Source organism: Petromyzon marinus (assembly GCF_048934315.1).
Source record: "Petromyzon marinus isolate PM22_M1 ecotype Great Lakes invasive population chromosome 73 unlocalized genomic scaffold, UKy_Petmar_22M1.pri1.0 chr73_unloc.1, whole genome shotgun sequence".
Lineage (NCBI taxonomy): Eukaryota > Metazoa > Chordata > Hyperoartia > Petromyzontiformes > Petromyzontidae > Petromyzon > Petromyzon marinus.
This window is the reverse complement of record NW_027422607.1, coordinates 190,728-215,257: the sequence shown is the minus strand read 5'-3', so window position 1 is coordinate 215,257 and position 24,530 is coordinate 190,728. Positions and strand designations below refer to the sequence as shown.

The 24,530-nt window shown below is 54.5% G+C and overlaps 1 pseudogene; it reads left to right on the top strand.

Moving 5' to 3' along the window:
* Positions 1–1,253: 1,253 nt before the first annotated feature.
* LOC142908122 (heterogeneous nuclear ribonucleoprotein Q-like) overlaps positions 1,254–24,530 on the top strand; it is a 74,777-nt pseudogene continuing 51,500 nt past the window's right edge.

The following is a 24,530-nucleotide window of genomic DNA, read 5'->3' as shown; positions in this document are numbered from 1 at the left end:
TCTGAGGGGGCTTTGTGCTGTGTGAATGAGGGGGGAGGAGTCTGTGAGGGGGGGAGGAGTCTCTGAGGGGCTTTGTGCTGTGTGAATGAGGGGGGGAGGAGTTTATGAGGGGGGAGGAGTCTGTGAGGGGGGGAGGAGTCTCTGAGGGGGGCTTTGTGCTGTGTGAATGGGGGGGGAGGAGTTTGTGAGGGGGGAGGAGTCTGTGAGGGGGGAGGAGTCTCTGAGGGGGCTTTGTGCTGTGTGAATGAGGGGGGGAGGAGTTTATGAGGGGGGAGGAGTCTGTGAGGGGGGGAGGAGTCTCTGAGGGGGGCTTTGTGCTGTGTGAATGGGGGGGGAGGAGTTTGTGAGGGGGGAGGAGTCTGTGAGGGGGGGAGGAGTCTCTGAGGGGGCTTTGTGCTGTGTGAATGAGGGGGCGGGGAGGAGTTTATGAGGGGGGAGGAGTCTGTGAGGGGGGAGGAGTCTGTGAGGGGGGGAGGAGTCTCTGAGGGGGGCTTTGTGCTGTGTGAATGAGGGGGCGGGGAGGAGTTTGTGAGGGGGGAGGAGTCTGTGAGGGGGGAGGAGTCTGTGAGGGGGGGAGGAGTCTCTGAGGGGGCTTTGTGCTGTGTGAATGAGGGGGCGGGGAGGAGTTTGTGAGGGGGGAGGAGTTTGTGAGGGGGGAGGAGTCTGTGAGGGGGGGAGGAGTCTCTGAGTGGGCTGTGTGAATGAGATGGGGAGGAGTCTGTGCGGGGGGGGGGGAGGAGTCTCCGAGGGAGGAGGGGTCTGTGCCCGGGGGGAGGAGTCTGTGCGGGGGGAGGAGTCTGCGTGAGTGACGGACGGGCGGGCGGGGCGGGGTGGGGGGGGGTGTGAGTACGTGGGGGCGCGGCGGCTCCATCCGCCTCCGCTATTGGTCGATTGCGGCGGCCATCTTGTGAGGTTTGGCGCCATTCTCCCGCCTTTTTTTTCTCTCTCCTTGTTGCCCCGCCCCCTTTTTCCCCTTCCTCCTCCCCCCTCCTCCTCCCACCTCACCCTCCCACCCACCCACCGCCATCACGCGGCGGGGCCTCCTGCCCCCCAACGTCGCCCTCCCTCCTCTCTCCACCGCCGCAGCCGCCACCACCACCACCGCCGCCAACCACGGAGGCCTCCGCTTCGACTAAAATTCGCCTTGAGAGAGGAGAGAGAGGAGGAGAGAGAGAGAGGAAAAAAAAAGAACGCGCACGCTTCACCGCCAACGAAGCGAGCGAGCGGACGGGCGGACGGGCGAGCGAGCGAGCTGAGGGTATTAATAACAAATTATTAATTTTTTCTATCTTCTTCTATCTTCTTCTTCGCGCGTAAAACAAACCGAACGAGAACAAATAATTATTGGGCCAACCTTTTCAAGGGGGGGTTTTTTTTTATTTAAAAAAAAAGAAATTAAACCCCCGCCCGCCCGCCCGCGCGCGCCTCCCGCGTGGGAAGGTTTTTTTTTAATATTTTATTTTTTTTAATTTTATTTTTTATTTCCCGCGCAGCGCTGTTTTGACGGTGAGTTTGGGTGGGTGGTTGGTTGAGGCCCGCGAGTCGAGGCCTGGTCCCCGCAGGCTTTTCAGGCGAGGCCCAGCAGGCCTCGAAAACCCGCGAAACTCTGTGGCGAAATTAATTTTTTTGTGAGGTAGTTTTTTTTTTTTTAAACTGTTTTTAAAAAAAAATTCGTTTGTGTGTGTGTGTGTCTGTGTGTCACGGTAACTTTCAAAACGTCGCCGTTCGCGGACGGTTGGGTAATGAGGTCGTGTTTGTGTTTTAACACGCGGAAAAAAATGCGTGGTGGTGGTGTAAAGTTTTGTCATTTGTGGGCCTCGTGTGGGCCCCTTGGTGAATCCGTGGTTTGGGCCTCATTCAGCGACGCTGTTCGACACTTTTTGTGTTCGTGCGCTCGCTCCTTCTGCTAGAATTCAATAAACCATCGTCGGATTTAGCGTTTATTTTCGTTCGAGGTTTGCTGTGGTTGGTTGGTGGTTGGGTGGTGGTGATGATGGTGATGATCGTGAGGGACTGTTTGTGCTACCGCACAACGTTACGGCAAAGTTAACGCCACACCACCATCATCATCACGATTTATTTTATTTAAATCGTCGATTTATCGGTGCTATGGCGATGATCGCGAGGGAATGTTTGTGCTACTGCACAACGTTACGGCAAAGTTAACGCCACACCATCACCACGATTTATTTTATTTAAATCGTCGATTTATCGGCCCCGTTTCGTTCGAGGTTTGCTGTGATGATGGTGATGATCGCGAGGGAATGTTTGTGCTACTGCACGTTACGGCAAAGTTAACGCCACACCATCATCATCACCACGATTTATTTTATTTAAATCGTCGATTTATCGGCCCCGTTTCGTTCGAGGTTTGCTGTGGTTGGTGATGGTGATGATCGCGAGGGACTGTTTGTGCTACTGCACAACGTTACGGCAAAGTTAACGCCACACCATCACCACCACCATTATCATCACCACGATTTATTTGATTTAAATCGTCGATTTATCGGCCCCGTTTCGTTCAAGGTTTGCTGTGGTTGGTGATGGTGATGATCGCGAGGGAATGTTTGTGCTACTGCATAACGTTACGGTAAAGTTAACGCCACACCACCATCATCACCACGATTTATTTTATTTAAATCGTCGATTTATCGGCCCCGTTTCGTTCGAGGTTTGCTGTGGTGATGATGGTGGTGGTAATGAAAGCGGAGATAGAACTCCCCTAAACTCACTATTTGTGCTACGGCAAAGTTAATGCGACCACCACATCTTTTTTTATATTTAAATCGGCGTCGATTTATGTGGTCTTGAGGAGAATTCGCACGCACGCAAATTATTATTGTTCTTAAGCCGCTCTCGATTTAAACTTAAAGCCACTTTAACCGCCCAAACCTTTCGATCCGTCACCCGCGTTAATTTGTACGAATTTTGTTTAAGAAATAAAAACAAAAAACTCTCCTCTCTCTCCTCTCACCACGTCTTAAACCGTGCGCTAGAAAAGCTTCCCGCGCAATCTCTCCGCCGTACCTGATGATGATGATGATGAATGGTGATGAATGGTGGTGTCGGTGAGGAGCGGTGGTGCTGTGGTTAGCGCTCACGGCCAACATCGCTGACGATTTTTCGAACCGGTTCTTGACCTCACCACCTCCCCCTCCTCTGTGTGTGTGATCCACAGTGCCGGTAGCCTTAATAGGTGCTCGCTAACAGCACTTGCCCCTACAGTCTGTTGGGGGCTATATGGGGGATCTTTGTTGCCTTAGGTGCTCACTAACAGCACTTGCCCCTACAGTCTGTTGGGGGCTATCTGGGGGATCTTTGTTGCCTTAATAGGTGCTCGCTAACAGCACTTGCCCCTACAGTCTTGAGGCTATATGGGGGATCTTTGTTGCCTTAATAGGTGCTCACTAACAGCACGTGCCCCTACAGTCTGTTGAGGCTATATGGGGGATCTTTGTTGCCTTAATAGGTGCTCACTAACAGCACGTGCCCCTACAGTCTGTTGGGGGCAATATGGGGGATCTTTGTTGCCTTAATAGGTGCTCGCTAACAGCACTTGCCCCTACAGTTTGTCGAGGCTATATGGGGGATCTTGAAACCTTAATAGATGCTCGCTAACAGCACTTGCCCCTACAGTTTGTTGAGGCTATATGGGGGATCTTTGTTGCCTTAATAGGTGCTCGCTAACAGCACTTGCCCCTACAGTCTGTTGGGGGCTATATGGGGGGTCTTTGTTGCCTTAATAGGTGCTCGCTAACAGCACTTGCCCCTACAGTCTGTTGAGGCTATATGGGGGATCTTTGTTGCCTTAATAGGTGCTCACTAACAGCACGTGCCCCTACAGTCTGTTGGGGGCTATATGGGGGATCTTTGTTGCCTTAATAGGTGCTCGCTAACAGCACTTGCCCCTACAGTTTGTCGAGGCTATATGGGGGATCTTGAAACTTTAATAGATGCTCGCTAACAGCACTTGCCCCTACAGTTTGTTGATGCTATATGGGGGATCTTTGTTGCCTTAATAGGTGCTCGCTAACAGCACTTGCCCCTACTGTCTGTCGATGCTATATGGGGGATCTTTGTTGCCTTAATAGGTGCTCGCTAACAGCACTTGCCCATACAGTTTGTTGAGGCTATATGGGGGATCTTTGTTGCCTTAATAGGTGCTCGCTAACAGCACTTGCCCCTACAGTCTGTTGGGGGCTATATGGGGGATCTTTGTTGCCTTAATAGGTGCTCGCTAACAGCACTTGCCCCTACAGTCTGTCGAGGCTATATGGGGGATCTTTGTTGCCTTAATAGGTGCTCGCTAACAGCACTTGCCCCTACAGTCTGTTGGGGCTGTATGGGGGATCTTTGTTGCCTTAATAGGTGCTCGCTAACAGCACTTGCCCTACAGTTTGTCGAGGCTATATGGGGGATCTTTGTTGCCTTAATAGGTGCTCGCTAACAGCACTTGCCCCTACAGTCTGTTGAGGGCTATATGGGGGATCTTGAAACCGTAATAGATGCTCACTAACAGCACTTGCCCCTACAGTCTGGTGAGGCTATATGGGGGATCTTTGTTGCCTTAATAGGTGCTCGCTAACAGCACTTGCCCCTACAGTCTGGTGAGGCTATATGCGGGATCTTTGTTGCCTCAATAGGTGCTCGCTAACAGCACTTGCCCCTACAGTCTGTTGAGGCTATATGGGGGATGTTGAAACCTTAATAGATGCTCGCTAACAGCACTTGCCCCTACAGTCTGTCGAGGCTATATGGGGGATCTTTGTTGCCTTAATAGGTGCTCGCTAACAGCACTTGCCCCTACAGTCTTGAGGCTGTATGGGGGATCTTTGTTGCCTTAATAGATGCTCGCTAACAGCACTTGCCCCTACAGTCTGTTGGGGGCTATATGGGGGATCTTTGTTGCCTTAATAGGTGCTCGCTAACAGCACTTGCCCCTACAGTCTGTCGAGGCTATATGGGGGAACTTTGTTGCCTTGATAGGTGCTCGCTAACAGCACTTGCCCCTACAGTCTGTTGAGGCTATATGGGGGATCTTTGTTGCCTTAATAGGTGCTCGCTAACAGCACTTGCCTCTACAGTTTGTTGAGGCTATATGGGGGATCTTTGTTGCCTTAATAGGTGCTCACTAACAGCACTTGCCCCTGCAGTCTGTTGAGGCTATATGGGGGATCTTGAAACCTTAATAGGTGCTCGCTAACAGCACTTGCCCCTACAGTCTGTTGGGGGCTATATGGGGGATCTTTGTTGCCTTAATAGGTGCTCGCTAACAGCACTTGCCCCTACAGTCTGTTGGGGGCTATATGGGGGATCTTTGTTGCCTTAATAGGTGCTCGCTAACAGCACTTGCCCCTACAGTCTGTCGAGGCTATATGGGGGATCTTTGTTGCCTTAATAGGTGCTCGCAAACAGCACTTGCCCCTACAGTCTGTCGGGGCTATATGGGGGATCTTTGTTGCCTTAATAGGTGCTCGCTAACAGCACTTGCCACTGCAGTCTGTCGAGGCTATATGGGGGATCTTTGTTGCCTTAATAGGTGCTCGCTAACAGCACTTGCCCCTACAGTCTGTTGGGGGCTATATGGGGGATCTTTGTTGCCTTAATAGGTGCTCGCTAACAGCACTTGCCCCTACAGTCTTGAGGCTATATGGGGGATCTTTGTTGCCTTAATAGGTGCTCGCAAACAGCACTTGCCCCTACAGTCTGTCGGGGCTATATGGGGGATCTTTGTTGCCTTAATAGGTGCTCGCTAACAGCACTTGCCACTGCAGTCTGTCGAGGCTATATGGGGGATCTTTGTTGCCTTAATAGGTGCTCGCTAACAGCACTTGCCCCTACAGTCTGTCGAGGCTATATGGGGGATCTTTGTTGCCTTAATAGATGCTCGCTAACAGCACTTGCCCCTGCAGTCTGTCGAGGCTATATGGGGGATCTTGAAACCTTAATAGATGCTCGCTAACAGCACTTGCCCCTACAGTCTTTTGGGGCTATATGGGGGATCTTGAAACCTTAATAGGTGCTCGCTAACAGCACTTGCTCCTACAGTCTGTTGAGGCTATATGGGGGATCTTTGTTGCCTTAATAGGTGCTCGCTAACAGCACTTGCCCCTACAGTCTGTTGGGGGGCTATATGGGGGATCTTTGTTGCCTTAATAGGTGCTCGCTAACAGCACTTGCCCCTACAGTCTATTGGGGTCTATATGGGGGATCTTTGTTGCCTTAATAGGTGCTCGCGAACAGCACTTGCCCCTACAGTCTGTCGAGGCTATATGGGGGATCTTGAAACCTTAATAGATTCTCGCTAACAGCACTTGCCCCTACAGTCTGTCGAGGCTATATGGGGGATCTTTGTTGCCTTAATAGGTGCTCGCTAACAGCACTTGCCCCTACAGTCTTGAGGCTATATGGGGGATCTTGAAACCTTAATGGGTGCTCGCTAACAGCACTTGCCCCTACAGTCTGTTGGGGGCTATATGGGGGATCTTTATAGCCTTAATAGGTGCTCGCTCACAGCACTTGCCCCTACAGTCTGTCGAGGCTATATGGGGGATCTTTGTTGCCTTAATAGGTGCTCGCTAACAGCACTTGCCCCTACAGTCTGTTGGGGGCTATATGGGGGATCTTTGTTGCCTTAATAGGTGCTCACTAACAGCACTTGCCCCTACAGTCTTGCGGCTATATGGGGGATCTTTGTCGCCTTAATAGATGCTCGCTAACAGCACTTGCCCCTGCAGTCTGTCGAGGCTATATGGGGGATCTTGAAACCTTAATAGATGCTCGCTAACAGCACTTGCCCCTACAGTCTTTTGGGGCTATATGGGGGATCTTGAAACCTTAATAGGTGCTCGCTAACAGCACTTGCCCCTACAGTCTGTTGAGGCTATATGGGGGATCTTTGTTGCCTTAATAGGTGCTCGCTAACAGCACTTGCCCCTACAGTCTGTTGGGGGGCTATATGGGGGATCTTTGTTGCCTTAATAGGTGCTCGCTAACAGCACTTGCCCCTACAGTCTGTTGGGGTCTATATGGGGGATCTTTGTTGCCTTAATAGGTGCTCGCGAACAGCACTTGCCCCTACAGTCTGTCGAGGCTATATGGGGGATCTTGAAACCTTAATAGATGCTCGCTAACAGCACTTGCCCCTACAGTCTGTCGAGGCTATATGGGGGATCTTTGTTGCCTTAATAGGTGCTCGCTAACAGCACTTGCCCCTACAGTCTGTTGGGGGCTATATGGGGGATCTTTGTTGCCTTAATAGGTGCTCACTAACAGCACTTGCCCCTACAGTCTGTTGAGGCTATATGGGGGATCTTGAAACCTTAATGGGTGCTCGCTAACAGCACTTGCCCCTACAGTCTGTTGGGGGGCTATATGGGGGATCTTTGTTGCCTTAATAGGTGCTCGCTAACAGCACTTGCCCCTACTGTCTGTCGAGGCTATATGGGGGATCTTTGTTGCCTTAATAGGTGCTCGCTAACAGCACTTGCCCCTACAGTCTGTCGAGGCTATATGGGGATCTTTGTTGCCTTAATAGGTGCTCGCTAACAGCACTTGCCCCTACAGTCTTGCGGCTATATGGGGGATCTTTGTCGCCTTAATAGATGCTCGCTAACAGCACTTGCCCCTGCAGTCTGTCGAGGCTATATGGGGGTTCTTTGTTGCCTTAATAGGTGCTCGCTAACAGCACTTGCCCCTACAGTCTGTTGGGGGCTATATGGGGGATCTTTGTTGCCTTAATAGGTGCTCGCTAACAGCACTTGCCCCTACAGTCTGTCGAGGCTATATGGGGGATCTTTGTTGCCTTAATAGGTGCTCGCTAACAGCACGTGCCCCTACAGTCTGTTGGGGGCTATATGGGGGATCTTTGTTGCCTTAATAGGTGCTCGCTAACAGCACTTGCCCCTACAGTCTGTTGGGGGCTATATGGGGGACCTTTGTTGCCTTAATAGGTGCTCACTAACAGCACTTGCCCCTACAGTCTGTCGAGTCTATATGGGGAATCTTTGTCGCCTTAATAGGTGCTCGCTAACAGCACTTGCCCCTACAGTCTGTTGGGGGCTATATGGGGGATCTTTGTTGCTTTAATAGGTGCTCACTAACAGCACTTGCCCCTACAGTCTGTTGAGGCTATATGGGGGATCTTGAAACCTTAATAGATGCTCGCTAACAGCACTTGCCCCTACAGTTTGTTGAGGCTATATGGGGGATCTTTGTTGCCTTAATAGGTGCTCGCTAACAGCACTTGCCCCTACAGTCTGTTGGGGGCTATATGGGGGGTCTTTGTTGCCTTAATAGGTGCTCGCTAACAGCACTTGCCCCTACAGTCTGTTGAGGCTATATGGGGGATCTTTGAGTGCCTTAATAGGTGCTCGCTAACAGCACTTGCCCCTACAGTCTGTCGAGGCTATATGGGGGATCTTGAAACCTTAATAGGTGCTCACTAACAGCACTTGCCCCTACAGTCTGTTGGGGGCTATATGGGGGATCTTTGGTGCCTTAATAGGTGCTCGCTAACAGCACTTGCCCCTACAGTCTGTCGAGGCTATATGGGGGATCTTTGTTGCCTTAATAGGTGCTCGCTAACAGCACTTGCCCCTACAGTCTGTCGAGGCTAAATGAGGGATCTTTGTTGCCTTAATAGGTGCTCGCTTACAGCACTTGCCCCTACAGTCTGTTGAGGGCTATATGGGGGATCTTTGTTGCCTTAATAGGTGCTCGCTAACAACACTTGCCCCATACAGTCTGTCGGTGGCTATATGGGGGATCTTTGTTGCCTTAATAGGTGCTCGCTCACAGCACTTGCCCCTACAGTCTGTTGGGGGCTATATGGGGGATCTTTGTTGCCTTGATAGGTGCTCGCTAACAGCACTTGCCCCTACAGTCTGTCGAGGCTATATGGGGGATCTTTGTTGCCTTAATAGGTGCTCGCTAACAGCACTTGCCCCTACAGTCTGTTGGGGGCTATATGGGGGATCTTTGTTGCCTTAATAGGTGCTCGCTAACAGCACTTGCCCCTACAGTCTGTCGAGGCTATATGGGGGATCTTTGTTGCCTTAATAGGTGCTCGCTAACAGCACTTGCCCCTACAGTCTGTTGGGGGCTATATGGGGGATCTTTGTTGCCTTGATAGGTGCTCGCTAACAGCACTTGCCCCTCCAGTCTGTCGAGGCTATATGGGGGATCTTTGTTGCCTTAATAGGTGCTCGCTCACAGCACTTGCCCCTACAGTCTGTTGGGGGCTATATGGGGGATCTTTGTTGCCTTGATAGGTGCTCGCTAACAGCACTTGCCCCTACAGTCTGTTGGGGGCTATATGGGGGATCTTTGTTGCCTTAATAGGTGCTCGCTAACAGCACTTGCCCCTACAGTCTGTTGGGGGCTATATGGGGGATCTTTGTTGCATTAATAGGTGCTCGCTAACAGCACTTGCCCCTACAGTCTGTTGAGGCTATATGGGGGATCTTTGTTGCCTTAGGTGCTCGCTAACAGCACTTGCCCCTGCAGTCTGTCAAGGCTATATGGGGGATCTTTGTTGCCTTAATAGGTGCTCGCTAACAGCACTTGCCCCTACAGTCTTGAGGCTGTATGGGGGATCTTTATTGCCTTAATAGGTGCTCACTAACAGCACTTGCCCCTACAGTCTTGAGGCTGTATGGGGGATCTTTGTTGCCTTAATAGGTGCTCGCTAACAGCACTTGCCCCTACAGTCTGTTGAGGGCTATATGGGGGATCTTTGTTGCCTTAATAGGTGCTCACTAACAGCACTTGCCCCTACAGTCTTGAGGCTGTATGGGGGATCTTTGTTGCCTTAATAGGTGCTCGCTAACAGCACTTGCCCCCACAGTCTGTCGAGGCTATATGGGGAATCTTGAAACCTTAATAGGTGCTCGCTAACAGCACGTGCCCCTACAGTCTGTCGAGGCTATATGGGGGATCTTTGTTGCCTTAATAGGTGCTCACTAACAGCACTTGCCCCTACAGTCTGTCGAGGCTATATGGGGGATCTTGAAACCTTAATAGGTGCTCGCTAACAACACTTGCCCCTACAGTCTGTTGGGGGCTATATGGGGGATCTTTGTTGGCTGAATAGGTGCTCGCTAACAGCACTTGCCCCTACAGTCTTTTGGGGCTATTTGGGGGATCTTGAAACCTTAATAGGTGCTCACTAACAACACTTGCCCCTACAGTCTGTTGGGGGCTATATGGGGGATCTTTGTTGGCTGAATAGGTGCTCGCTAACAGCACTTGCCCCTACAGTCTGTCGAGGCTATATGGGGGATCTTTGTTGCCTTAATAGGTGCTCGCTAACTGCATTTGCCCCTTAAATGATCAAGAGCCGCGTGTGTGTGTGCGTGTGCATGTTCATCACGTGTGTGTGTGTGGTCAGTCCAGAGTGATTTTGACCCCTCGCAAGAACATGTTGCACGTTGCGTTGAGCCCGAAACGTCGTGCTTTATCACCTCCCTCCGTGACGGGATTCCCGTGCGAGTCACAAGGGCTTCAAAATCAAGATCGAAGGTTTAATCTAGTTTCGCCGTTTGGAGATCTTCAACAACAAACAAAAAAAAACAGCTCGTGAATTTTGATTTGAAGCTTTCGTGACTGCAGGGGGCGATTCGATTTGCTTGGGTCGCGTCGAAGGGAGACGATGATTAAAAACGATAACAATACAAAGGCGAAATACGATTCTCGCGACGTTTCGGCCCGCATCGCCAGCGGCCTTGCTCAGGCGAGGGAGCGGCTGAGAATTTAATTGTTGTTATTGTTCCCCCCGTTTCCCCGCGACTTTGCCCGAAAGTGCCAAGACTATGGAATCCCTGCAAGTGGACGGAAAGAGCTTTGGTAGATCAGCACTGCCGTATCCTCAAATCTTGCGACCAGATGTGAATCCGCTCGTAGATTCGAAGCTTGCGTTACTGCAAGGGGTCCACGCGCGCGATTTCGTTCAATTCGGTGAAGTCACGACGCTTTCGGCCACAACACAAGTGGCCTTTATCAGGTGACGGTACAAACCTGTCCGAATAGAACCGGCGAGTTTGGCAACACACTTCCCAATGTGGTTTATCGATTGCCAACTTGGTGTGTGTCTGTGTGTGTGTCATACTGATGACGATACCCCATATTCTGTGATTAAAAAATGTTTAAAAATCTATTTTTAAACATTATTGTGTGTCTGTGTATGTCATACTGATGACGATACCCCATATTCTGTGATTAACAATTGTTTTAAAAATATATTTTTAACATTATTGTTACACGCTTTCTAATAACACTTGTTTCAAATCTTGCAACTCGATTTTAACCCACTTCACAATGTGGTTATCGACTGCCAACTTGGTATATGTGTGTCTGTGTGTGTGTCATACTGATGACGATACCATATTGTCATTAACAATAATGTTTAAAAAATATATTTTTAAACATTATTGTTACACGCTTTCTATTAACTCTGTAGTTGTCTCAAATCTTGCAACTCGATTTTAATCCACTTCCCAATGTGGTTTATCGACTGCCAACTTGGTATATATGTGTGTGTGTGTCATACTGATGACGATACCCCATATTCTGTGATTAACAATAATGTTTACAAATATATTTTTAAACATTATTGTTACACGCTTTCTAATAACACTTGTTTCAAATCTTGCAACTCGATTTTAACCCACATCACAATGTGGTTATCGACTGCCAACTTGGTATGTGTGTGTGTGTGTCATACTGATGACGATACCATATTATGTGATTTAAAATGTTTAAAAAATCTATTTTTAAACATTATAGTTACACTCTTTCTATTAACTCTGTAGTTGTCTCAAATCTTGCAACTCGATTTTAATCCACTTCACAATGTGGTTATCGACTGCCAACTTGGTATATGTGTGTGTGTCATACTGATGACGATACCCCATATTCTGTGATTAACAATTGTTTAAAAATCTATTTTTAAACATTGTTACACGATTTCTATTAACACTGTCTGTTTCAAATCTTGCAACTCGATTTTAATCCACTTCCCAATGTGGTTATCGACTGCCAACTTGGTATATTCATTCACCCTCTCACTCACCGCCTTACCCATTCACTCACCCGCTCATTCAATCACCCGCTCACCCATTCAATCACCCATTCACTCACCCATTCACTCACCCATTCACTCACTGACTCACTCATTCAATCACCCGCTCACTCACCCATTCACTCACTGACTCACCCATTCACTCACCCATTCATTCACCCTCTCACTCACCGGCTTACCCATTCACTCACCCGCTCATCCAATCACCCGCTGACTCATTCAATCATCCATTCACTCACCCATTCGCTCACTGACTCGCCCATTCACTCAACCGTTCATTCACCCGCTCACTCATTCAATCACCCATTCACTCACCCATTCACTCACTGACTCACTCATTCAATCACCCGCTCACTCATTCACTCACCTATTCACTCACCTGCTCACCCGTTCACTCACTGGCTCACCCATTCACTCACTTACTCACCCAGTCACCCATTCATTCACCCTCTCACTCGCCGCCTTACCCATTCACTCACCCGCTCATTCAATCACCCGCTCACTCATTCAATCACTCACTAACTGACCCATTCACTCACCCGTTCATTCACCTGCTCACCCATTCACTCACTGACTCACTCATTCACTCACCCGCTGATTCAATCACCCGCTCACTCATTCAATCACCCGCTCACTCATTCACTCACCCATTCACTCACCTGCTCACCCGTTCACTCACTGACTCACCCAGTCACCCATTCATTCACCCTCTCACTCGCCGCCTTACCCATTCACTCACCCGCTCATTCAATCACCCGCTCACTCATTCAATCACCCGTTCACTCACCCATTCACTCACTGACTCACCCATTCACTCAACCGTTCATTCACCCGCTCACTCATTCAATCACCCGCTCACTCATTCAATCACCCATTCACTCACCCATTCACTCACTGACTCACTCATTCAATCACCCGCTCACTCATTCACTCACCCATTCACTCACTGGCTCACCCATTCCTTCACCCACTCACTCATTCAATCACCCGATCAAACTAATTCAATCACCCATTCATTCACCCGCTCACCCAATCGCGCGCGCGCTCATTCATCCACCCATTCACTCATTACCAAATTACTCGCTCAAATCACCCGCTCACTTATTCCGTCACCCCCTCATTCACTCTTTAACCAATTCACTCGACCAACCATTCGCCCACTCTCACCAGATCACTCGCCCGCTCGTCCAATCGCAACCATTCATTCACCCACTCGCCTGTCCACTCGTTCATTTGATGGCCCCATTCATTCGCGCCCATTGCCAACACGCAACTCATTCACCAACTCGGAACGCAGAAATAAAAAAGTTAAAGACAAAAGATAACCCCCCTCCCTCCCCGTGTAGCCTCGACAGACTGCCGGGATGCAAGCGCTGTTAGCGAGTAGCGAGCATCCTATGAAGGCCAACTGGCACTGTGGGGGTGGCCAACAACCACGCCCGGCCGCCTTTGTCTCTCCAGTGCCGATGTTTAGGGATTGAATCTAATCGACGTAAGGGGAGGCCCAGAAACTGGGTTCAGACGTTCACTCGTTTCGTTGGCCGTGAGCGGGAATCGGACTTGCATCTTTGCCTGCTGACATGCTACGTACCCGCTGCACCACCACTCACCACTCACTCACTCACTCCCCACAGACAAATAACGACAGCTGCCACCACTAAGACACGGGGGGGAGAGAGACACGTGGAGAGAGAGAGACACAGGGAGAGAGACGGGGGGAGAGAGACACGGGGGGAGAGAATGCTGTGGAGAGAGAGGAAGACGCGGGGAGAGAGAGAGAGACACGTGGGGAGAGAGAGACACGTGGGGAGAGAGAGACACGGCAGGAGAGAGAGACACGTGGGAGAGAGAGACACGGGGGGAGAGAGACACGTGGAGAGAGACACGTGGGGAGAGAGACACGTGGAGAGAGACGGGGGGAGAGAGACACGGGGGGAGAGAGACACGTGGGGAGAGAGAGACACGGGGGGAGAGAGACACGTGGGGAGAGAGAGACACGTGGGGAGAGAGAGACACGTGGGGAGAGAGAGACACGTGGGAGAGAGAGACACAGGGAGAGAGACACGTGGGGAGAGAGACACGTGGAGAGAGACACGTGGGGAGAGAGACACGGGGGGAGAGAGACACGTGGAGAGAGACGGGGGGAGAGAGACACGGGGGGAGAGAGACACGTGGGGAGAGAGAGACACGTGGGGAGAGAGAGACACGGGGGGAGAGAGACACGTGGGGAGAGAGAGACACGTGGGAAGAGAGAGACACGGCAGGAGAGAGAGACACGGGGGGAGAGAGACACGGATAGAGAGAATGCTGTGGAGAGAGAGGAAGACGCAGGGAGAGAGAGACACGTGGGGAGAGAGAGACACGGGGAGAGAGAGACACGTGGGGAGAGAGAGACACATGAGGAGAGAGAGACACGTGGGGAGAGAGAGACACGGGGAGAGAGAGACATGTGGGGAGAGAGACACATGAGGAGAGAGACACGTGGAGAGAGACACGGGGAGAGAGAGACACGGGGGGAGAGAGACACAGGGAGAGGGAGAGACACGTGGGGAGAGACACGTGTGGAGAGAGACACGGATAGAGAGAATGCTGTGGAGAGAGAGGAAGACGCGGGGAGAGAGAGAGAGACACGTGGGGAGAGAGAGACACGGGGGGGGGGGGAGACACGTGGGGAGAGAGACACGGGGGGAGAGAGAGACACGTGGGGAGAGAGACACACAGGGAGAGAGAGACACGGGGGGAGAGACACGTGGAGAGACAGGGAGAGAGAGACACGGGGGAGAGACACGTGGAGAGACAGGGAGAGAGAGACACGGGGGGAGAGACACGTGGAGAGACAGGGAGAGAGAGACACGTGGGGAGAGAGAGACACGTGGGGAGAGAGAGACACAGGGAGAGAGACACGGGGGGAGAGAGACACGTGGAGAGAGAGACACAGGGAGAGAGAGACACGGGGAGAGAGAGACACGTGGGGGGAGAGACACGTGAGGAGAGAGACACAGGGAGAGAGACACGGGGGGAGAGAGACACGGATAGAGAGAATGCTGTGGAGAGAGAGGAAGACGCGGGGAGAGAGAGAGAGACACGGGGAGAGAGACACGTGGGGAGAGAGAGACACGGGGGGAGAGAGAGACACGGGGGGAGAGAGAGACACGTGGGGAGAGAGAGACACGTGGGGAGAGAGACACGTGGGGAGAGAGAGACACGTGGGGAGAGAGACACGTGGGGAGAGAGACACAGAGGGAGAGAGACACGGGGGGAGAGAGACACGGGGAAAGAGACACGGGGAGCAGGGGAGAGAGACACGGGGAGAGAGAGACACGGGGGGAGAGAGACACGGGGAGAGAGAGACACACGGGAGGAGAGAGACACAGGGAGAGAGACACGGGGCGAGAGAGAGAGACACGGGGCGAGAGAGAGAGACACGGGGCGAGAGAGAGACACGGGGCGAGAGAGAGACACGGGGAGAGAGAGAGACACGGGGGGAGAGAGAGAGACACGGGGGGAGAGAGAGAGACACGGGGGGAGAGAGAGAGATACGGGGGGAGAGAGAGAGACACGGGGCGAGAGAGAGAGACAGGGAGAGAGAGAGACACGGGGAGAGAGAGACACGGGGTGAGAGAGAGACACGGGGTGAGAGAGACACGGGGAGAGAGAGAGAGACACGGGGCGAGAGAGAGAGCCAGGGAGAGAGAGACACGGGGCGAGAGAGAGAGACACGGGGGGAGAGAGAGACACGGGGCGAGAGAGAGACACGGGGCGAGAGAGAGAGACACGGGGCGAGAGAGAGACACGGGGCGAGAGAGGGAGACACGGGGGGCGAGAGAGAGACACGGGGGGAGAGAGAGAGACACGGGGTGAGAGAGAGACACGGGGAGAGAGAGACACGGGGGGAGAGTGCGAGACACGGGGGGAGAGAGAGACACGGGGCGAGAGAGAGACACGGGGCGAGAGAGAGACACGGAGCAAGAGAGAGACACGGGGGGCGAGAGAGAGACACGGGGGGCGAGAGAGAGACACGGGGGGAGAGAGAGAGACACGGGGCGAGAGAGAGACACGGGGCGAGAGAGAGACACGGGAGGAGAGAGAGAGACACGGGGGGAGAGAGAGACACGGGGCGAGAGAGAGACACGGGAGGAGAGAGAGAGACACGGGGCGAGAGAGAGAGACACGGGGCGAGAGAGACACGGACGCTTGTGCCAGGCTAGGTGCACCTCGAGGCACGCAATGTTCAGCAGTTGTGACTTGTTTGGCATAGTTGGTGTCGGTTGAGAGGATTTTCACCACCAGATGTCTCTTTCCATATACGATCGATAATTAAGACTTGATTAACACCCCTCCCTCTCCACATTTCTACACTCGTACCCGTAAATGTTTTGACATCCCGTCAAAAGATTGTGTCGGTGAGCATTTGGTCTCCCTCTTGTGTATCGGTGTCCGTCTCCCCTCCTAATGTCTCGGTCTCCCCGAGTCTCTCCCTGTCTCCCCAGGCTTGTCTTCCCGCGTCTCCCCGTGTCTCTCCCCCCATGTCTCCCCGTGCCTCTCTCTCCGTGTCTCCCCGTGCCTCTCTCTCCGTGTCTCCCCGTGTCTCTCTTCCTGTGTCTCCCCGTGTCTCTCTTCCTGTGTCTCCCCGTGTCTCCCTACCCGTGTCTCCCCGTGTCTCTCTACCTGTCTCCCTGTGTCTCTCTACCTGTCTCCCTGTGTCTCCCCGTGCCTCTCTCTCCGTCTCTCCCCCCGTGTCTCCCCGTGCCTCTCTCTCCGTGTCTCCCCGTGTCTCTCTTCCTGTGTCTCCCCGTGCCTCTCTGCCCGTGTCTCCCCGTGTCTCCCTACCCGTGTCTCCCCGTGTCTCTCTACCTGTCTCCCTGTGTCTCCCCGTGCCTCTCTCTCCGTGTCTCCCCCCGTGTCTCCCTGTGTCTCCCATGTCTCTCTACCCGTGTCTCCCCGTGTCTCTACCTGTGTCTACCTGTGTCTCCCCGTGTCTCTCTACCCGTGTCTCCCCCCGTGTCTCCCCGTGCCTCTCTACCCGTGTCTCCCCGTGTCTCTCTACCTGTCTCCCTGTGTCTCCCCGTGCCTCTCTCTCCGTGTCTCCCTGTGTCTCCCGTGTCTCTCTACCCGTGTCTCTCTACCTGTGTCTCCCCGTGTCTCTCTACCTGTGTCTACCTGTGTCTTCCCGTGTCTCCCCCCCGTGTCTCCCCGTGCCTCTCTACCCGTGTCTCCCCGTGTCTCTCTACCTGTCTCCCCGTGTCTCCCCCCGTGTCTATCTTCCTGTGTCTCCCCGTGTCTTCCCCCGTGTCTCCCCGTGTCTGTCTACCTGTGTCTCCCCGTGTCTCTCTCTCCGTGTCTCCCGTGTCTCTCTACCCGTGTCTCTCTACCCGTGTCTCCCCGTGTCTCTCTACCTGTGTCTACCCGTGTCTCTCCGTGTCTCCCCGTGTCTCTCTCTCCGTGTCTCCCCGTGTCTCTCCTCCCGTGTCTCTCTCTCCGTGTCTCCCCCCGTGTCTCTCTACCCGTGTCTCCCCCCGTGTCTTTCTCCCCATGTCTCCGAGTGGCCGGTGATGAGTAACTCTTTCACCATCTTTCGACTGAGTCTCCGTGATGGAGGAAATCTTTAGCCTGAGGCCACAGGGAGACTCCCCGTGTCTCTCTCTCTCCCCGTGTCTCTCTCTCCCGTGTCTCTCTCCCTGTGTCTCTCTCTCCCTGTGTCTCTCTCTCCCCGTCTCTCTCTCTCCCCGTGTCTCTCTCTCTCTCTCCCCGCGTCTCTCTCCCCGCGTCTCTCTCCCCGTGTCTCTCTCCCCGTGTCTCTCTCCCCGTGTCTCTCTCCCCGTGTCTCTCTCCCCGTGTCTCTCTCCCCGTGTCTCTCTCCCCGTGTCTCTCTCCCCGTGTCTCTCTACCCGTGTCTCTCTCCCCGTGTCTCTCTCCCCGTGTCTCTCTCCCCGTGTCTCTCTCCCCGTGTCTCTCTCCGTGCGTCTCTCTCCGTGCGTCTCTCTCCGTGCGTCTCTCTCCCCGCGTCTCTCTCCCCGCGTCTCTCTCCCCGCGTCTCTCTCCCCGCGTCTCTCTCCCCGCGTCTCTCTCCCCGTGTCTCTCCCCGCGTCTCTCTCTCCCCTGTCTCTCCCCGCGTCTCTCTCCCCGCGTCTCTCTCTCGGCCTGCGTAGCGATGTCTGAGGTGATGTGCAGGAGGGGAGGGGTTGCCATCATCACCACCATCATCATCACCACCACCACCATCACCACCACCATCACCACCATCATCACCACCACCATCACCACCATCATCACCATCACCACCAGCATCACCACCACCATCACCACCATCACCACACAGCTGTGGACTCAACTAATCACCTCTCTCTCCCCCCCTCCCTCTCCTCTTATACCCCCCCCATCTCCCCTCCCCCCCACCCATATCCCTCCCCTCTCCCTCACCTCCAATCTACATCTCTCGCTCAATATCTCCCCCTCTGCGCCCCCCATCTCCCTCCCCCAATCTCCCCTCCATCTCTCTACCCTCTCACTCCTCCTCCCATCTCTCCCTCCATATCTCCTCCTCTGCCCCCCCATCTCCCCTCCATCTCTCTACCCCCTCACCCCTCCTCCCATCTCTCCCTCCATATCTCCTCCTCTGCCCCCCCTATCTCCCTCCATCTCCCTACCCCCCCCTCTCACCCCTCCCCAATCTCCCCTCCATCTATCTACCCTCTCACCCCTCTTCTCACCCCTCCTCCATCTCCCTCCCCCAATCTCCCCTCCATCTCTCTACCCTCTCACTCCTCCCATCTCCCTCCATATCTCCCCCTCTGCCCCCAATCTCCCCCTCCATCTCCCCTCCATCTCTCTACCCCCCTCTCACCCCTCCTCCCATCTCTCCCTTCATATCTCTCCCTCCCCCAATCTCCCCTCCATCTCTCTACCCCCTCATATCTCTCCCTCCCCCAATCTCCCCCTCCATCTCCCCTCCATCTCTCTACCCCCCTCTCACCCCTCCTCCCATCTCTCCCTCCATATCTCCCCCTCTGCCCCCAATCTCCCCCTCCATCTCCCCTCCATCTCTCTACCCCCCTCTCACCCCTCCTCCCATCTCTCCCTTCATATCTCTCCCTCCCCCAATCTCCCCTCCATCTCTCTACCCCCTCATATCTCTCCCTCTCCCAATCTCCCCCTCCATCTCCCCTCCATCTCTCTACCCCCCTCTCACCCCTCCTCCCATCTCTCCCTTCATATCTCCCCCTCTGCCCCCAATCTCCCCTCCATCTCTCTACCCCCTCATCCCCCCTCTTACCCCTCCTCCCATCTCTCCCTCCATATCTCCCCCTCTGCCCTCCATCTCCTCCATCTCTCTACCCCTCTTCTCACCCCTCCTCCCATCTCTCCCTCCATATCTCCCCCTCTGCCCCCAATCTCCCCCCAATATCCCCTCCATCTCTCTACCCCCTCATCCCCCCTCTTATCCCTCCTCCCATCTCTCCCTCCATATATCCCCCTCTGCCCTCCATCTCCCCTCCATCTCTCTATCCTCTCACCCCTCCCATCTCAATATCTCTCCCTCCCCCAATCTCCCCCTCCATCTCTCTACCCCCTCATTCCCCCCTCTTACCCCTCCCCCATCTCCCTCCCCCAATCTCCATCTCCCCTCCATCTCTCTACCCCCTCATCCCCCTTGTCACCCCTCCTCCCATCTCCCTCCATATCTCCCCCTCTGCCCCCAATCTCCCCCTCCATCTCCTCTCCATCTCTCTACCCCCCTCTCACCCCTCCTCCCATCTCTCCCTCCCCAATCTCCCCTCCATCTCTCTACCCCCTCATCCCCCCTCTCACCCCTCCCCCATCTCAAATCTCTCCCACCCCAATCTCCCCCTCCATCTCTCTACCCTCTCACCCCTCTTCTCACCCCTCCTCCCATCTCCCTCCCCCAATCTCCCCTCCATCTCTCTACCCCCTCATCCCCCTCTACCCCTCCTCCCATCTCCCTCCATATCTCCCCTCTGCCCCCAATCTCCCCCCAATCTCCCCCTCCATCTCTCTACCCCCTCACCCCTCTTCTCACCCTCCTCCCATCTCTCCCTCCATATCTCCCCCTCTGCCCCCCAATCCTCCCCCTCCATCTCCCCTCCATCTCTCTACCCCCCCTTCTCACCCCTCCTCCCATCTCTCCTCCATCTCTCCCCCTCTGCCCCCCATCTCTCTCCCCCAATCTCCCCTCCATCTCTCTACCCCCCATCCCTCCATCCCCCTCCTCCCATCTCTCCCTCCATATCTCCCCCTCTTGGCCCCCCAATCTCCCCCTCCATCTCTCTACCCCCTCACCCCCCCACTCACCCCTCCTCCATCTCTCCCTCCATATCTCCCCCTCTGCCCCCCAATCTCCCCTCCATCTCTCTACCCCCCTCACCCCCCCACTCACCCCTCCTCCATCTCTCCCTCAATATCTCTCCCTCCCCCAATCTCCCCCTCCATCTCCCCTCCATCTCTCTACCCTCTCACTCCTCCCATCTCCCTCCATATCTCCCCCTCTGCCCCCCATCTCCTCCAATCTCCCCCTCCATCTCTCTACCCCCCTCATCCCCTCTTCTCACCCCTCCTCCCATCTCCCTCCATATCTCCCCCTCTGCCCCCAATCTCCCCCTCCATCTCCTCTCCATCTCTCTACCCCCCTCTCACCCCTCCTCCCATCTCTCCCTCCCCAATCTCCCCTCCATCTCTCTACCCCCTCATCCCCCCCTCTCACCCCTCCCCCATCTCAATATCTCTCCCTCCCCCAATCTCCCCCTCCATCTCTCTACCCTCTCACCCCTCTTCTCACCCCTCCTCCCATCTCCCTCCCCCAATCTCCCCTCCATCTCTCTACCCCCTCATCCCCCCTCTTACCCCTCCCCCATCTCAATATCTCTCCCTCCCCCAATCTCCCCTCCATCTCTCTACCCCCTCATCCCCCCTCTTATCCCTCCTCCCATCTCCCTCCATATCTCTCCCTCCCCCAATCTCCCCCTCCATCTCCCCTCCACCTCTCTACCCTCTCACCCCTCTTCTCACCCCTCCTCCCATCTCTCCCTCCATATCTCCCATTCTGCCCCCAATCTCCCCCATCCATCTCCCCTCCATCTCTCTATCCCCTCCTCTCACCCCTCCTCCCATCTCTCCCTCCATATCTCCCCCTCTGCCCCCCAATCTCCCCCTCCATCTCTCTACCCCCTTCCCCACCCCTCCCCCGTAGCGATGTCTGAGGAGGTGAATGGAGGCGGAGGGGCTGCCACTTCGGCCGAGGAGCCGATGGACACCGGCGTGCCGATGGCGTCGTCGGTGTCGGTGTCGGCCGCCCCCGCCGTGCCCCCCGCCGCGGAGAAAGTTGGGGGGCCCCGGACGCGGGGGTGGACGGCCTCGTGGCGGGGGGCCCCGAGGTGGGGAAGAGCGAGGAGGGGCCAGGGGCCGGCGGTGCCGTGGGGGTCGCTGCGGCCGCGGGTGGCGAGAAGCTGAAGAAGCTGAAGGAGGCGGCGGAGGCAGTGGAGGCAGTGGAGGCAGAGGAGGCGGTGGAGGAGGCAGAGGAGGCGGTGGAGGCAGAGGAGGAGGAGGAGATGGAGCTGGGCGAGGAGCGGTCTCTGCTGCTGGAGGCCGGAATCTCGGCGAGGGTCACCACAGCACTGCTGGACGTCTACAGATCCGGTCAGACGCGCGCGCGGATAGACACGCGCACGCAGATAGACACGCGCAGGTAGACACGCACGCAGATAGACACGCAGATAGACACGCAGGTAGACACGCAGGTAGACACGCACAGGTAGACACGCAGGTAGACACGCAGGTAGACACGCACAGGTAGACACGCAGGTAGACATTCACAGGTAGACACGCAGGTAGACACGCACGCAGATAGACACGCACGCAGATAGACACGCAGGTAGACACACGCAGGTAGACACACAGGTAGACACGCGCAGATAGTAGACACGCGCAGATAGTAGACACGCAGATAGATACGCACAGATAGACACGCACAGATAGATACACACAGATAGACACGCGCAGATGGATACACGCAGATAGACACAACAACAACCGCCATTCGCCACTAAGTGGCGGTGACGTCACCACGACGCTTGTGCCAGGCTATGTGCACCCTGAGGCCACGTGAAGTGTCGAACGCCCGCTGGCAGGAGGTCACGGGGCAGACCCAGCAGGTGCTACGGGTCGACTGACTGAGATGACTGGCTGATGCACCACCTGTGCCCCTACTGTGCCAACCTGCTGTGCTTTAGCCACCCGGCGCTCCGCTCGCTGTTGTGAGCGTCGCTCCTCCGCCCTCCGTTGTTGTTGGAGGGCGACTGCCTCCAACTGCCCAGTAGCAGCGTCCTTCACGAGCCTCCTCCACAGAGGCCGATCTTGACACCGCTGGTACCAGTCATCGGCAAGTCCACTCAGCTCCACGTCCTCCTGTACCACGTCACTCCATCTCTTCTCTAGCCCGTGCCGCGCCCGCTTAGCCCCCTCGACCCGGCCAAACAAAAGCTGTTTCGGCATGCGGTGGCTGGGCATGCGGGCTACATGACCCAGCCATCGCAGCCTTGCCCGCCGGAGGAGCTCACTGATGGGACTTTGCCCAGAACTTTCAAGGATTTGTGAGCTCCTCACACAATCCAGTCTGGTTAAACCCAGGATGGATCGTAGGCAGGCCAGCCTAAATGTTGCTAACCGGCGAAGATGCTCCATTAGGGGGGTCCACGTTTCACAAGCGTAGAGAAGGGAGGGAATGACCGTGGCCGAGAAGACCTGAAGCTTAGTGCGGAGCGACAGACCAGGTAGCTTCCACACAGCGTTACGCAACCGATGAAAAGATATTGCCGCTCGACTGATTCGGAGTGAGACCTCTGCTGTTAAACTGGAGCCGGTCATAAGCACACTGCCCAGGTATGGGAAACTCTCCACTCTTTCCACAACTGCCCCATCACCGATTGGGAGTTGTGGGGGTGGAGTGTCCGATGGTACAAAATACCCAGGCAGGTGCTTAGTTTTGGTGGGGCTGATGGTAAGGCCCCACCTCTTAGTGGCACGCTCCAGTCTCAGCAGCAGCGTCTCCAACTCCTCCTCTGAATGAGCAGCTATTACCAAGTCATCAGCATACATAACGTGGTTGAGCAATAGGGAGCCATCCCTTGACCGCACCCGGGCATCGATCAGCCTCCCATTATATCTGTACCATATGGAGATTCCCCCGGTACAGCTTTTGAAGGCTTCACGAACTACGTGGTCAAAATAGATGTTAAATAATGTGGGAGCCAGAGGACATCCCTGTCGCACCCCAAGGTGTACAGGGAATGGCTCTGACTCCCGGCCACGTAGTTTTACCCGGGCCCGCTCACCATCATGAAGGTCCTTAATGATCGTGAGCAGAGGGTCAGGTACTCCAAAAGCACGAAGAACGACCCAGAGCCCAGGCCTACTAATGGTATCATAGGCCTTGACCAGGTCAATAAAGCAGAGATGTAGGTTTTGTTGGAATTCCCTACACCTCTGCTGTAGCAGACGGACAGAAAATATGGCATCTGTGCAGGACCGCCCTTTCCTGAAACCGCATTGGGGCTCTGCAAGCCTCTCCTCGGCGTGCCTGGCAAGGCGATGTTGAATAATCCTTGCCAGGACCTTTCCTGGCACACTGAGGAGTGAGATGCCCCTGTAGTTGTTACAGTCTGTGCGGTTCCCCTTCTTAAAAAGGGGGACCACCAGGGCATCCTTCCAATCCTGCGGAACCCGTCCAGTGGTCCAGACTGTTGTTATGATGTCATATAGGGCAGTCTGTGCACAAACGCCACCCTCCCTCAGCATTTCGCTTGGGAGATCATCTCTGCCCGCTGCCTTTCCTGGTCTCAGACTCCGGATCGCCTTCAGTACTTCCTCAACAGATGGCACCTCAGCCAGCCACTCACAGGGGGTGAATTCTTCCAATATTTGAGGCACCGCAGCCTCAGCAGGGTCATCCTCACTTTGTGCCACGATGTTTTCCTGGCTGAGGGATTTTCCCTCCCCCAGGACCTCACAGAAATGCTCAGCAAATCTGCAAACCTGTTCCTGGGGGTCGGAGATTGGATCACCGTATTTTCCCCTAATGATGGTAATAGGTGTGGCGCTGCAGGTTACTTTTTTGATGGAGTTAAATAGAGATTTGTGATCACGGGCCACTGAGGCAGACTCCATCTCCTCAGCAACCCGCGACCACCACCCATCCTTGCAGCGCCTCACGGCTCTCCGAACCTCCGAGCGAAGGCTGCGGTAAGCCTCCTCATTCTCTGACGTGGGATTCTGTAGCCGATGACAGTGGGCCTGTCGCTTTTTCTCAACCATCCTGAACACCTCCTCTGTCAGCCAGGGTCTCTGGGGAGGTCTGGACCGCGTACCCAAAGCAGCCATTGCAGCTGCATGAGTCACAGTCCTAAACCTCACCCATTTACCCTCGACATCAGGAGGAGTC